Here is a 15,029-nt window from a genome sequence, read left to right on the forward strand (position 1 = left end):
CTAAGCACGAAACACGATATTTGTTACGATTCATGCAGCGTTGTGATGACTGTCGTTTTCGGACGAAGTGAAATTTACATCAACATGTATTTCACGACTTTTGCGTTCACGCGTAAAACATAAAAACACTGCAACTCGATAAATACTACTTATTTTGCTTATGATTAAAACATCAATGATTTATGGCAACATTTCCTCAGCAGTGCTAATTCTAAGATAAGATTGTAAACCGAAGTCTGTCAGTGAGCTTCCGTAGATAGATTTCATTCTCTTCACTGCGTAGGGAAGTTGGTAACATTGATACGTAGGTCCAAACATCGACCTAATCGCAGCTACAAATTTGAGAACTTGTGGAAATTTATATTAAAGAAAGTTTTTATACGAGTCTACAAATGGTTCAAATGGCTCTGAGCACTATGGGACTTAACAGCTCTGGTCATCAGTCCCCTAGAACTTAGAACTACTTAAACCTAACTAACCTAAGGACATCACACACATCCATGCCCGAGGCAGGATTCTAACCTGCGACCGTAGCAGTCGCACGGTTCCAGACTGCGCGCCTAGAACCGCGAGGCCACCGCGGCCGGCTTACGAGTCTACAAGATTGTTGTTGTTGTTGTTGTGGTCTTCAGTCCTGAGACTGGTTTGATGCAGCTCTCCATGCTACTCTAACCTGTGCAAGCTTCTTCATCTCCCAGTACCTACTGCAACCTACATCTTTCTGAATATGCTTAGTATATTCATCTATTGGTCTCCCTCTACGATTTTTACCCTCCACGCTGCCCTCCAATACAAAACTGGTGATCCCTTGATGCCGCAGAACATGTCCTACCAGCCGATCCCTTCTTCTAGTCAAGTTGTGCCACAAACTCCTCTTCTCCCCAATTCTATTCAATACCTCCTCATTAGTTATGTGATCAACCCATGTAATCTTCAGCATTCTTCTGTAGCACCACATTTCGAAAGCTTCTATTCTCTTCTTGTCCAAACTATTTGTCGTCCATGTTTCACTTCCATACATGGCTACACTTCATACAAATACTTTCAGAAACGACTTCCTGACACTTAAATCTCTGCTCGATGTTAACAAATTCCTCTTCTTCAGAAACGCTTTCCTTGCCATTGCCAGTCTACATTTTACATCCTCTCTACTTCGACCATCATCAGTTATTTTGCTCCCCAAATAGCAAAACTCCTTTACTACCTTAAGTGTCTCATTTCCTAATCTAATTCCCTCAGCATCACCCGACTTAATTCGACTAGATTCCATTATCCTCATTTTGATTTTGTTGATGTTCATCTTAGATCCTTCTTTCAAAACACTGTCCATTCCGTTCAGCTGCTCTTCCAAGTCCTTTGCTGTCTCTGACAGGATTACAATGTCATCGGCGAACCTCAAAGTTTTTATTTCTTCTCCATGCATTTTAATACGTCCTCCGAATTTTTCTTTTGTTTCCTTTACTCCTTGCTCAATATACAGATTGAATAACATCGGGGAGAGGCTACAACCTGTCTCACTCCATTCCCAACCACTGCTTCCCTTTCATGTCCCTCGACTCTTATAACTGCCATTTGGTTTCTGTACAAATTGTAAATAGCCTTTCGCTGCTTTTATTTTACAGTTTTCTCTAAGTGTACGAATGCTAGAAACGTAGGTTCGCCTTTCCATAATCTATTTTATAAGATAAGTCGTAGGATCAGTATTGCCTCACGTGTTCCAATATTTCTGTGGAATCCAAACTGATCTTCCCCGAGGTCGGCATCTACCAGTTTTTCCATTCGTCTGTACAGAATTCGTGTTAGTATTTTGCAGCTGTGACTTATTAATCTGATAGTTCGGTAATTTTCACATCTGTCAACACCTGCTTTCTTTGGGATTGGAATTATTATATTCTTATTGAAGTCTGAGGGAATATCGCCTGTCTCATACATCTTGCTCACCAGATGGTAGAGTTTTGTCAGGACTGGCTCTCCCAAGGCTGTCAGTAGTTCTAATGGAATGTTGTCTACTCCTGGGGCCTTGTTTCGACTCAGGTCTTTCAGTGCTCTGTCAAACTATTCACGCAGTATCATATCTCCCATTTCATCTTCATCTACATCCTCTTCCATTTCCATAATATTGTCCTCAAGTACATTGCCCTTGTATAGACCCTCTATATACTCCTTCCTCCTTTCTGCTTTCCCTTCTTTGTTTAGGACTGGGTTTCCTTCTGAGCTCTTGATATTCATACAAGTGGTTCTCTTTTCTCCAAAGGTGTCTTTAATTTTTCTGTAGGCAGTATCTATATGTAGAGATAAGCCTCTACATCCTTACATTTGTCCTCTAGCCATCGCTGCTTAGCCATTTTGCACTTCCTGTCGATATCATTTTTGAGACGTTTGTATTCCTTTTTGCCTGCTTCATTTACAGCATTTTTATATTTTCTCTTTTCATCAATTAAATTCAATATTTCTTCTGTTACCCAAGGATTTCTACTAGCCCTCATCTTTTTACCTACTTAATCCTCTGCTGCCTTCACTATTTCATCCCTCAAAGCTACCCAGTCTTCTTCTACTCATGCATACTCCGTTAGCCACAATACGATGGATGATGGAGATCACTTACAAACAGAAAGAGAGAAAAGCGATCAACTGTTTGGGTACGCTCGAGCTCTGATTTCACTTATCCAGTGGCAGTAGAATCGTTTTGCAGTCAGCAGTTAATGCCGATTCTCTACACTTGCTTAACAGTATTTGACGAAAAGAATGTCGTCTCTCTTCCAAGGATTCCCATTTGAGTTCACGAGGCACTTCCGTAATGCTTGCGTGTTGGACCTACCGGTAACGAATCTAGCAGCATGCTTCTAAATTGCTCCGATGTCTTCCATTAATCTGACCTGGTAAGGATTCCAACCACTCGAGCAATACTCAAAAATGGGTCGCACGAGTTTTCTGTACGGTACATTTTTATTCATGAGCTACGCTTACCCACTAAACCGAAGTCTACAATTCCGCTTCACTACAATCGGCCTTATGTGCTCGTTCCATTTCGTTTCGCTTTACAACGTTATGCCTAGACAGTTAACGGACGTACGTCTGTCAAATAGTACACCACTAAAGCTGTATTCGAAAATTAGACGATTATTTTTCCTACTCAGTCGCGTTAACTTACATTTTTTTTCCCATATTTAGAGCAAGTTGACATTCATCAGACCAATTTGTCTAATTCATCCTGTGTCGGCTGTCTCTGTGTCCTTGCGAGAGTGATATCCTAGCGAAGACCTTCACAGAGAACCATAGACTGTCAACAAATGAAGTATCTCCCCTTATTTTGTTGCTTTCTAACTTCATCAGGAAATAGAAACATATAAACTATGTTGACTTGGCCGTAGTGCAACCCCTACACAAGCAATGCTGAGCAGCTATTCTCGGTTGTGAAGAAATTACAGAAGGGCGCTTCCTCATCCTCTGGTAGTGAATTCCGCATCTGCGATGGGTTGTGGCTGTTTCCTGTGCTCGACCCGGCTGCAGACCGGAGCCCTCGGACGGTACCGTCCGAAGATAGCAGAGACGCGACGAGAGTGAGTCTTTTCTCTGACATTTGTATAGCCTCCCTGTGCCTTTGTCATGTTTCGTTCTTTTCTTTCTAGTATGTTTGAAAATCTAGTAGTGTGTTCAAAGTCTTCCAAGTGCGGAAGAGATCTTTTTCGCAGCCGAAGCAATACATCCCCATCCAACCACCTTCAAGCTATTTCCCCACCGTTCCACTCTGGGCACGGGAAAACAAACATTTGAATCTTTCCGTGCGAGCTGTGATTTCTCTTATTTTATTATCATGACCATTCCTCCCTATGCAGATGGCCTTTCAGAAAAGAAAGATAGTGTTTGGAATTTCGTGAGATGATCTTTGTTTTGAGACTGCCACGACAATTCGCACATCATGTCAGTGGCACTTCGTCACCTGCTTCGCGGTACATCTACATCTACATCTACATCTACATGACTACTCTGCAGTTCACATTTAAGTGCTTGGCAGAGGGTTCATCGAACCACAATCATACTATCCATCTACCATTCCACTCCCGAACAGCGCGCGGGAAAAACGAACACCTAAACCTTTCTGTTCGAGCTCTGATTTCTCTTATTTTATTTTGATGATCATTCCTACCTATGTAGGTTGGGCTCAACAAAATATTTTCGCATTCGGAAGAGAAAGTTGGCGACTGAAATTTCGTAAATAGATCTCGCCGCGACGAAAAACGTCTTTGCTGTAATAACTTCCATCCCAATTCGCGTATCATATCTGCCACATTCTCTCCCCTATTTCGTGATAATACAAAACGAGCTGCCCTTTTTTGCACCCTTTCGATGTCCTCCGTCAATCCCATCTGGCAAGGATCCCACACCGCGCAGCAATATTCTAACAGAGGACGAACGAGTGTAGTGTAAGCTGTCTCTTTAGTGGACTTTTTGCATCTTCTAAGTGTCCTGCCAATGAAACGCAACCTTTGGCTCGCCTTCCCCACTATATTATCCATGTGGTCTTTCCAACTGAAGTTGTTCGTAATTTTAACACCGAAGTACTTAGTTGAATTGACAGCCTTGAGAATTGTACTATTTATCGAGTAATCGAATTCCAACGGATTTCTTTTGGAACTCATGTGGATCACCTCACACTTTTCGTTATTTAGCGTCAACTTCCACCTGCCACACCATACAGCAAGCTTTTCTAAATCGCTTTGCAACTGATACTGGTCTTCGGATGACCTTACTAGACGGTAAATTACAGCATCATCTGCGAACAACCTAAGAGAACTGCTCAGATTGTCACCCAGGTCATTTATATAGATCAGGAACAGCAGAGGTCCCAGGACGCTTCCCTGGGGAACACGTGATATCATTTCAGTTTTACTCGATGATTTGCCGTCTATTACTACGAACTGCGACCTTCCTGACAGGAAATCACGAATCCAGTCGCACAACTGAGACGATACCCCATAGGCCCGCAGCTTGATCAGAAGTCGCTTGTGAGGGACGGTGTCAAAAGCTTTCCGGAAATCTAGAAATACGGAATCAACTTGAGATCTCCTGTCGATAGCGGCCATTACTTCGTGCGTTGCACAAGAACGATGTTTTCTGAAACCATGCTGATTACGTATCAATAAATCGTTCCCTTCGAGGTGATTCATAATGTTTGAATACAATACATGCTCCAAAACCCTACTGCAAACCGACGTCAATGACATAGGTCTGTAGTTTGATGGATTACTCCTACTACCCTTCTTAAACACTGGTGCGACCTGCGCAATTTTCCAATCTGTAGGTACAGATCTATCGGTGAGCGAGCGGTTGTATATGACTGCTAGGTAGGGAGCTATTGTATCAGCGTAATCTGAAAGGAACCTAATCGGTATACAATCTGGACCTGAAGACTTGCCCGCATCAAGCAATTTGAGTTGCTTCGCAACCCCTAAGGTATCTACTTCTAAGAAACTCATGCTAGCAGCTGTTCGTGTTTCAAATTCTGGAATATTCCATTTGTCTTCCCTGGTGAAGGAATTTCGGAAAACTGCGTTCAGTAACTCCGGTTTAGCGGCATTGTCGTCGGTAACAGTACCATCGGCACTGCACAGCGAAGGTATTGACTGCGTCTTGCCGCTTGTGTACTTCACATACGACCAGAATTTCCTCGGATTTTCTACCAAATTTCGAGACAATGTTTCGTTGTGGAACCTATTAAAGGCATCTCGCATTGAAATCCGTGCCAAATTTCGTGCGTCTGTAAATTTTAGCCAATCTTCGGGATTTCGCGTTCTTCTGAACTTCGCATGCTTTTTCCGTTGCCTCTGTAACAGCGTTCGGACCTGTTTTGTGTACCACGTGGGATCAGTTCCATCTCTTACCAATTTATGAGGTATGAATCTCTCAATTGCTGTTGCTACTATATCTTTGAATTTGAGCCACATCTCGTCTACATTTGCATAGTCAGTTCGGAAGGAATGGAGATTGTCTCTTAGGAAGGCTTCTAGTGACACTTTATCCGCTTTTTTAAATAAAATTATTTTGCGTTTGTTTCTGGTGGATTCGGAAGAAACGGTATTGAGCCTAGCTACCACCACCTTGTGATCACTAATCCCTGTATCAGTCGTGATGCTCTCTATCAGCTCTGGATTGTTTGTGGCTAAGAGGTCAAGTGTGTTTTCGCAACCATTAACAATTCGCGTAGGTTCGTGGACAAATTGCTCGAAATAATTTTCGGAGAAAGCATTTAGGACAAAGTCGGAAGATGTTTTCCGCCTACCACCGGTTTTGAACGAGTATTTTTGCCAACATATCGAGGGAAGGTTGAAGTCCCCACCAACTATAACCGTATGAGTGGGGTATTTATTTGTTACGAGACTCAAATTTTCTCTGAATTGTTCCGCAACTATGTCATCGGAGTCTGGGGGTCGGTAGAAGGAGCCAATTATTAACTTAGTTCGGCTGTTAAGTATAACCTCCACCCATACCAATTCGCACGGAGTATCTACTTCGACTTCACTACAAGATAAACTACTACTGACAGACACAAACACTCCACCACCAATTCTGCCTAATCTATCTTTCCTGAACACTGTCTGAGACTTCGCAAAAATTTCTGCAGAACTTATGTCAGGCTTTAGCCAGCTTTCTGTACCTATAACGATTTCACCTTCTGTGCTTTCTATTAGCGCTTGAAGCTCAGGGACTTTCCCAGCACAACTACAACAATTTACAACTACAATTCCGACTGTTCCTTGATCCAAGCAAGTCCTGAATTTGCCATGCACCCTTTGAGATTGCAGCCCACCCCGTACTTTCCCGAGGCCTCCTAACCTAAAAAATCGCCCAGTCCACGCCACACAGCCTCCGCTACCCGTGCAGCCGCCAGCTGAGTGTAGTGAACTCCTTACCTATTCAGCGGAACCCGAAACCCAACCACCCTATGGCGCAAGTCAAGGAATCTGCAGCCAACACGGTCGCAAAACCGTCTGAGCCTCTGATTCAGACCCTCCACCCGGCTCTGCACCAAAGGTCAGCAGTCGGTTCTGTCAACGATACTGCAGATGGTGAGCTGTGCCTTCATTTCGTAAGCAAGTCCGGCAGCCTTGACCAAATCAGATAGCCGCTGGAATCCAGAGAGAATTTCCTCAGATCCAAAGCGACACACGTCATTAGTGCCGACATGTGCCACCACCTGCAGCTGGCTGCACCCTGTGCTCTTCATGGCATCCGGAAGGACCTTTCCACATCAGGAATGACTCCACCCGGAATGCACACGGAGTGCACACTGGATTTCTTCCCCTCCTTAGCCGCCATATCCCTAAGGGGCCCCATTACGCTCCTAGCATTGGAGCTCCCAACTACCAATAAGCCCACCCTCTGTGATTGCCCGGACCTTGAAGGCTGAGAATCATATTCTGAAACAGGGCAGGCAGCTGCATCTGGCTCAGCCAGAGACAGTGCCTGAAACCTGTTTGTCAGACGTACTGGGGAGGCTTTCTGATCAGCCTCCGGGGAGGTCTTTCGCTGCCTGCCACGCCTTGGAGCGACCTCCCAATGAACCACAGGCGAGGGCTCAGCCCCACTGCGGGCAGCAACCGGGCAACCACAGCGGCAGACCGATCTGGGGACAGGCGGGACGAGGTTGACATCCCCATGATACCCAAGTCCGGCTCCCCACAGTGGTGCCCATTGGCAACAGCCTCAAGCTGCGCGACCGAAGTCAGCGCCGCTTTCAGCTGTGAGCGAAGGGTTGCCAACTAAGCCCTCATCCGAACACAGCAATCACAGTCCCTGTCCATTCTAATCGATGTTGAACAACAGTTACTGAAACACGAGTCCGTGCCTAGATAACGCAAGGGAAACACGCAATGAATGTACACTCCTGGAAATGGAAAAAAGAACACATTGACACCGGTGTGTCAGACCCACCATACTTGCTCCGGACACTGCGAGAGGGCTGTACAAGCAATGATCACACGCACGGCACAGCGGACACACCAGGAACCGCGGTGTTGCCCGTCGAATGGCGCTAGCTGCGCAGCATTTGTGCACCGCCGCCGTCAGTGTCAGCCAGTTTGCCGTGGCATACGGAGCTCCATCGCAGTCTTTAACACTGGTAGCATGCCGCGACAGCGTGGACGTGAACCGTATGTGCAGTTGACGGACTTTGAGCGAGGGCGAATAGTGGGCATGCGGGAGGCCGGGTGGACGTACCGCCGAATTGCTCAACACGTGGGGCGTGAGGTCTCCACAGTACATCGATGTTGTCGCCAGTGGTCGGCGGAAGGTGCACGTGCCCGTCGACCTGGGACCGGACCGCAGCGACGCACGGATGCACGCCAAGACCGTAGGATCCTACGCAGTGCCGTAGGGGACCGCACCGCCACTCCCCAGCAAATTAGGGACACTGTTGCTCCTGGGGTATCGGCGAGGACCATTCGCAACCGTCTCCATGAAGCTGGGCTAAGGTCCCGCACACCGTTAGGCCGTCTTCCGCTCACGCCCCAACATCGTGCAGCCCGCCTCCAGTGGTGTCGCGACAGGCGTGAATGGAGGGACGAATGGAGACGTGTCGTCTTCAGCGATGAGAGTCGCTTCTGCCTTGGTGCCAATGATGGTCGTATGCGTGTTTGGCGCCGTGCAGGTGAGCGCCACAATCAGGACTGCATACGACCGAGGCACACAGGGCCAACACCCGGCATCATGGTGTGGGGAGCGATCTCCTACACTGGCCGTACACCACTGGTGATCGTCGAGGGGACACTGAATAGTGCACGGTACATCCAAACCGTCATCGAACCCATCGTTCTACCATTCCTAGACCGGCAAGGGAACTTGCTGTTCCAACAGGACAATGCACGTCCGCATGTATCCCGTGCCACCCAACGTGCTCTAGAAGGTGTAAGTCAACTACCCTGGCCACCAAGATCTCCGGATCTGTCCCCCATTGAGCATGTTTGGGACTGGATGAAGCGTCGTCTCACGCGGTCTGCACGTCCAGCACGAACGCTGGTCCAACTGAGGCGCCAGGTGGAAATGGCATGGCAAGCCGTTCCACAGGACTACATCCAGCATCTCTACGATCGTCTCCATGGGAGAATAGCAGCCTGCATTGCTGCGAAAGGTGGATATACACTGTACTAGTGCCGACATTGTGCATGCTCTGTTGCCTGTGTCTATGTGCCTGTGGTTCTGTCAGTGTGATCATGTGATGTATCTGACCCCAGGAATGTGTCAATAAAGTTTCCCCTTCCTGGGACAATGAATTCACGGTGTTCTTATTTCAATTTCCAGGAGTGTATTAACTAACCCGTACAAATGCCTAACGACTGCGTTACAATCTGCCTGAATTTACGATTACAGTAACTAAAACTCGAAATTACACCTCCTATACAAAACTCACATGCAATTTAAGTAATAATCTACGAAGTAAACACTAAAGCGCGGTGCTACAACTCTCAAATACTATAATACGCCCGAAATTTATGAATTAAACAATGCAAGTACCCAAAAACACGCAAAGAAATTAAGAATTAAACTATATAACAAATAAGTAAGCTAGAGGTATACGATTTGCTGCTGCAGCTGCCTATCCAACGGTGGCAGGGAGCACACTGGCTGTGACCAACCGACATGTACAATACAAAACGAGCTGCCCTTCATTGAAATTTTTAAATGTCCTCTGTCAGTCCTATCTGATGCGGATCCCATACCACGCAGAATTACTCCAGAAGAAAGTGGACAAGCGTGGTGTATGCAGTCTCTTGAGTTGACCTGTCAATACATTCCCTCTTTGGTTCGTTTTCCCCATAACATTCTCTGTGTGATTGTTCCCTTTTAAGTGATTAGTAATTTTAATCCCTAAGTACTAAGCTGAATTTACATCCTAAAGATTTATCGTGTACCCGAAACTTAGCGGATTCCTTTTAGTACTCATGTGGATGGCTTCACATTTTTCATTGTTTAGAGTTCAAAAATGGTTCAAATGGCTCTGAGCACTATGGGACTTAACATCTTAGGTCATCAGTCCCCTAGAACTTAGAACTACTTAAACCTAACTAACCTAAGGACGTCACACACATCCCTGCCCGAGGCAGGATTCGAACCTGCGACCGTAGCAGTCCCGTGGTTCCGAACTATTGTTTAGAGTCAACTGGCTCTTTCGCTCCATACAGATATCTTGTCTAAATCATGTTGCAACACGTTTTGATCATCTGATGACTTTACAAGACAGTAAATAACACCATCGTCTGGAAACAATCTGAGATGGCTGCTAAGATTGTTTCCTAAGTCGTTTATGTAGTTCAGGAACGGCAGAGGGCCTACAAAACTCTTTTGGGAATCGCCAGACATTACTTCCGTTTCACTCACTTTATCTTTCACTCACTTTATCAACTGCCGTCGATACTAATTCGTTGAATTTAAAGCACATCTCGTCTACGCTTACATAGTCAGATTGGAAGGAGTGGAGAGTGTCCGTTTTGAAAGCGCCAAGCGAATTTTTATCTGTTTTTATAAATATATCTTGGGCTCATTTTTAGTGTATTTCGATAGGCACTATTTCGAGACACAGTGTGGCACTGTCCTTGCCATGGGCTGTACTGACACAGATACTACACGGTATCTCCCTCTCGGCCGGCCGGGGTGGCCGAGCGGTTCTAGGCGCTTCAGTCTGGAACCGCGCGACCACTACGGTCACAGGTTCGATTCCTACCTCGGGCATGGATGTGTGTGATGTCCTTAGGTTAGTTACGTTTAAATAGTTCTAAGTTCTAGGGGACTGATGGCCTCAGAAGTTAAGTCCCATAGTGCTCAGAGCCATTTGAACCATTTATCTCCCTCTCCAACTTGTATCTGCGCGTGCAAACTTCCAAGACGCTAAACTCGTCATGTTGTGCCTTCGAACCTCTGTCCCACCCTGCCATATTGGATAGATAATCAAAACTGGTCACTGAATAAATGTCTGAGAGTCTCCATATTTCGATCACTCATCTGAACTGAGCTACTTGTGAGCGAAACGTATTAAAAGTTCGATTGAAAAATCAGTGCTACAAACAGAGTAATACGATATATCGGTTTCGCACATCTTGCAGAATTACTTTGGTGATGCGGAATCACGGTTTCTGACTCCAGATTTTATATTCTTTATAATTTTCGAACTTCAAACGTCTGTTTCAAATGCTTATTACTTACTGCAATTTACGATTTATCTGCGTTGCCGGACGCGTTTCTTCAGTGGATTTTTTTTCTGTAATAATACTGTTCTGTTTTCACTTATACTTTTGTCTGTTTATCAGAGCCTAAAAAACCTTAAAACACAATATAATTCTAAAACGACAATTTAATATTAATGACTGAGATGATTTCACACTTTGTATGCCCAATGTTCAGCTGTCAGAACGTCACTGTCATAGTCCATATCACAGGCTTCATTCACGTTAATGCGAACCAACAAGTGTTCAGAGTTCTGCCTAGCCCCATTTTTGCAAAGTTCTTTATCACTGCTACCTTACTTCTCCAGATTAATTTTGCACATTGTCAATGCTGTTCTCAATCTTTTGAGGGTCTTCCAAGTCCCGTAATTGAGATGGCACTCTGATGGTAGCTTCTCTTCTGCTCTACATAATCCTCCTGCGGTCTTCGTTCTGCATAGGGCATTTCGACAGGCTTCTAATGAAACTGGAATTGATGCTGTTGTAAGGAGGAAGCTTTTTCTGAATCTCACTCCTGATGGGTAAACATGACCTCAAAGCAGTGGGTGCCTTTGATCTGCTTCTTGCTTCTTCTTTTCAATATCTTCTGTTACCTGTCTTCTTACATCTGGAGGTGCTAGTCACATGAGTGGAAATATCTGAGTGGAGTTGGTCTTAGACACCAGGTGACCAAGGGATCTATCTCATGAAGCGCCACAGCAACTCGAGTAGCATGCGAAGACTTGCTCAAGACTGCAGAGGCGTATTCTGCAGCAGAGAAACACATAGCGAGAATGGATGTGCGGAGGATGCTGGGCTCCACGCGCTGTTTCTCAGTCTGCGGACGGTTTTGTTCCTGCCTTATACCTTCTGTCTGCTGTCTATACAGTGTTGTTTGTAAGTCCGAGCAAGTCAAGGCACGTAGCAATTTTAACCCTAGGCATTTGTGGTGAACACAGTGATTTAAATTGCGTTCTTACCAGGTGATGCTCAACTTTACTATACAATCGAAACAGATCAGACCATACGTTACTTGGCAGGTACTCGTTTGTCCTTTTAAAATCTCTCATCTAGTCACAGGTTAGAGTGCGCACTTCTGCAACACTTTTCAGAAATAGGCACGTATTCCCGTCGAGATTGGAAGTTTGCCTGTGGATGCGTGGGCAGAGTGAAGCTCTCATGCTTTCCACAGTCGTGAGGGTGAACATAAAATTTACGCAAGGAAAGACGTTGAATTCGTCTGGACCCAGTGCAACCTACCTTGAGCCGGATAAACTTCACACGAATGTAATTAAGAGATTGATTATTATTTTTCCTTCAAAACCATGATACTTAGGAATGCAGGGGAATTAAGTAGTTTAAAACAGAGATTCTGACATAGAGATTTATTGACTCAAACATGAGCATGAAATCTGAAACCTTGCGCCACTTTAGCGCCAGCAAAATCGGCTGCTAAGTGGAAGGACCGAACCCCAAAGTGCAAAGAGTAACATTCTCACACTTCGTTCACAGTACTTTATCATAATACTCTCTCTCCGTTCGAACAGGACTTGGAAGAACCAACAGTACTGTCCGACCGTCGTGCTATCCTCAGCTTATAGGCGTCACTGGATGCGGATACAAGCGTCAGATGGGGGGGGGGGATGTGTGGTCAGCATATTGGGCTGTTTTCGTGACCAGAGCCACTACTTCGCAGCCAAGTGGCTCTTCAATTTGCCTCACAATGGCTGGGTGCATTCCGCTTGCCAATAGTGCACGGCAGACCGGACGGTCACCCGCCCAAGTGCTAGCCAAGCCTGATTGCGCTTAACTTCGGTTATCTGACGGGAACAGGCGTTACCACTGCGGCAAGGCCGTTGGCATTTTATTACAGCACCAGTATAAAATAAAAGTCGTTCATGTCAACCATTAAAGGGCATTCATTAACTTACAATAGGTTTTTTTTTCCTTTAAAGTTAATTTAAAAATATACCAAGGCAGCAATGAAACCCAATCAAAGAAAATTTAAAATTAATCAATTACTAAGAGCAAGCACTATTGGGATACAGGGAAACTGCCACCTTAGGTAGCAATAAAAATTTCTTTTGTATACAAATAAATTTAGTAAGGCAGAATCCATGGCCAGTTAAAGAAAAATTTGAAATTAGTAAATCACATAGTCACTAATGTATGAGACAGCTATACAAATTAAACAGTTATACAAATTAAATCCATCAGGGTGGTCATGTATGACCAAATTAGCAATTCAGTACTTAAACAATAGCAAATACAATTAATTACTAAACGAATGCAGGCTAACAAGAACTTAGACGAATTCAACGGCTCGGATTAATCAGGCAATCCACTGATGATAAATGAAAGGAAAGACTATAGAGATCAGTTAATTGATTACAGTTTCCCACAAAAATTTAGTTAATATATAACTATTACACAGTTCTGGATTAATAAGTTACGGGCTACAAATCCATTACGGAAGAAACACGCACTTAGAATGACACCACAACTGATGGTAGATTCAATGGATTAGGTAACACAATTTCATTGAGACTCCTCAAAGGAATTGGTCCAATCACAGACTACCGGAACATACAGGGTACCCGGAAACCCGTTCAAGAACAAACTAAGTTCTTGGATGAGAACTCGTTTGGCACTGGTGTAACACAAGGATATAGGTAAGTATTATAAAATTTTTCAACCTCATACTACAATTACCTAAATAACAAAATATTACATAGTGCAGAATGACTAATACACAACAGCTTGAGTGAACACTGCGATAAAGGAGAGAGCCAGTACTCAAGACCAAGCTGCTTAAAGGGGTTGCTTAGAATCGGAAATTCTACGGCACGTAAGTGGTTAGAATGCACGCTAAATACAGATCCAGAGGAGCAGGCTATACGATTAGCTAAATGCAAGATAAGTACCTACAGCGAATAACTCAGTTCAAACAGTTGGCAGTCAGAAGACAGCAGCTAGCGAACCAAAACATACCGAGCGACCGGGGACTGGGTGTTTGCGTTGTCATCATCATTTCATCATCGTCATTCATGAAAGTGGCTAAATTGGACTGTGTAAAGTTTGGGACTTTGTACGGGCGCTGATGACGGCGGAGTTGAGCACCCTACAAACCAAACGTCATCATCAACATCATGCCGAGCGAGATGGCGCAGCGGTTATCACACAGGACTCGTATTCGGGAGGACGGCGGTTCAAACTCACGTCCGGCCATCCTTATTTAGATTTTTCTGTGATTTCCCTAATTCGCTTGAAGCAAATGCCGGGATGGTTCCTTTGAAAGGGTATGGCCGAGTTCCTTCCACGTCCTTCCCTAATCCGATGGGACAGAAGACCTCGCTGTTTGGTCCCCTGCCCAAAACCAACCAACCAAAACAAATTTCAACTGCACTTAGTGCATTCCAACCTGTCTTCGAATAGTATTATATCCCACTTCCCACAGCCCAACACACGGCTCACAACAAATAAAATACGGTATTTGAGGTGTCAGGTCAGAGGGGTGTTCTGAACACAATTTCAACACAAAGCAGCTCAATAGGCTGTGGAGTGGAAGGGGGTAGGCTAGCAATATAACAGTGCATCACCAATGACTAGACACATTTATTGAACACCTAAGTCAGGTATTACCCAAAAAGAACAATCAGTACAAAAACAAAATAATATTCCTTTCCTTTAAGTCACTCAAACAGTTAAACAGGCAAATAGCAATCATTTAACTGAAAGCCTTTTAAGAAAGCAAGACTAGAAAATTTGAATGCGTTAAAATGATATTTAAATAGGCTCTCACCGAGCACATATTTTAAAACGAAATACTTCCTT

This window comes from Schistocerca serialis, chromosome 5, assembly GCF_023864345.2.
Source record: "Schistocerca serialis cubense isolate TAMUIC-IGC-003099 chromosome 5, iqSchSeri2.2, whole genome shotgun sequence".
Classification (NCBI taxonomy): Eukaryota; Metazoa; Arthropoda; class Insecta; order Orthoptera; family Acrididae; genus Schistocerca; species Schistocerca serialis.